We start from the raw sequence: 1676 nt of genomic DNA, 5'->3' as shown, positions 1-1676 counted from the left end.
TGGCGAGCGGGAGCGCTAACGAGGCCGAACGCAGTTGCGCGAGGCTGAGCCTAATCACGCGAGGCTGGTCGGGGGGCGGCGGTCTGGGAAGTTTGCCGGCGAGTGGCGAGCCACCGGTCAAGGCCTCGCATGCCCTGCGGTGGATTGGCCTGACTAGTGGGTGGGGGTACGTACACCCGCTGGCTATCCCCTTTGATGAAGTTTCGCCAGGCGGATAGCCCGTCCATAAGAAGTTGTGGTCGCCGAGTGCGACTTTGTTGTTTGTTGTTGGGGGGGGGGAGCGTTATCCTGGGTTGTTGCGCGGGGGGGGGGCAAGGTGGTTCACCGACCCAGATTGGGAGTAGGTCTATGAAGATTCACCCGGTGGAAACGCGTAACGTGGCTGCGTCGCGAACTGGGGCAACCGCAGATAATGATTCCGGTCGCGGAAAGGTCTGCGGGTGCGCGGGTCGCGAGTTCCGTCTACTCCCCGGCGGATTTCTAACAGATTCCACCAACCATCAACTCGAGGGTGGGAAACGAGCGGGTCATATGCTGGCACGTTGGCTGGATGAGGGCGAGCGACGTACTCTGGCGACTCCTCATGAGATGGCCGCACACGGTTTCCTTCTGGTGGTCCTGCAGGTGCGGCAGCACGACGCGCCCGACATTGCCGCGTCCGGCGATTAGGGCGGCGTTCCTGGTTGTCCCTTGTCATCAAAGGGTTTATGTCAACGGACTTACCCGTACACGCGGCGGCGCGAACCTATTAGTGAGCCGGGGCTGGCACTACGGAAGTCCCCTTCCGGCACCGCAAACCACACTCACTATCCTAGCTAGGGAATTGGCACGACGGAAGTTGCCTCCCGGCACCAACAAACCCGCCTAACCTCGGAAGCAAGCTAAGCACGATCGGGAAGAAGCCCTGGCACCTGTCACTTGCTTCCACCTAACTAGTCCAGCTGTCACTTTACACTGACCTGTCACGGCCGTTTTCTAACACCGAGAACAACTTACACGCGTCGCCCGGAGAAAAAAGAAAAAAAAAACTCGCGAAGGGAAGTGAAATTCTCGCCGGAGAGAAAGAGAAGGAGGTACTTGGGAGAGCACTGACTATCGAAGAAAATCACTCGAGAAGTTAATAGTTTTAAGGTGTTGTTTATTTCTGGTAGAAAGTCGAGGTGGAGCGGATCTACCCTCGAGGATGTCGATACACGAACTGATTCTTACATGGCTAGCTTCGCTTCCGGTGACCGCGCGTGAAGCAGGCCGAGAGCAGTGGGAGCGGCAGCGGGCCCGCTGATTGGCCGCGAGACCGACAACGGAGTCGCAACCAAGCAGTGGGGGAGCGCTGCCTCGCACGCACTACCTCGGTCTTCACGCGTCGACCGAAAAATTCGTAAAATTATAAACTTTTTAATTGAAAATTAAAAATATAAAGACTTAAACTAAAATTACGATATTTAAACTACGACTTAAACTCAATCGTAGCTTCATGATTCACGAAGAATCATGGAGCTACGACGAATAGAATGGAAGTTGGAGTTTCCGCGTGGATTGTTTCAACAAATATTATCTTTTATTATTATTATTATTTTTTTTTTAATAGTTACTCCTCCAACAACCCTTCCATCCGATCTTAATTTTAATTTGTTTCCCCCTTCCGATGTTCCCATAAACTAAAATAATGTGTTAAT

At 53.2% G+C, this 1676-nt stretch overlaps 1 protein-coding gene across 3 annotated transcripts in view; it reads left to right on the top strand.

Annotated features, from left to right (window-relative positions):
- Positions 1-1676, top strand: part of LOC117175964 (E3 ubiquitin-protein ligase Nedd-4) — a 398451-nt gene that overhangs the window by 149771 nt on the left and 247004 nt on the right. The gene's annotated exons all lie outside the window — the stretch shown is intronic.

The sequence above is a fragment of the Belonocnema kinseyi genome, chromosome 7, assembly GCF_010883055.1.
Source record: "Belonocnema kinseyi isolate 2016_QV_RU_SX_M_011 chromosome 7, B_treatae_v1, whole genome shotgun sequence".
NCBI classification, from domain to species: Eukaryota; Metazoa; Arthropoda; class Insecta; order Hymenoptera; family Cynipidae; genus Belonocnema; species Belonocnema kinseyi.
This window is presented reverse-complemented; position numbering and strand designations above follow the sequence as displayed.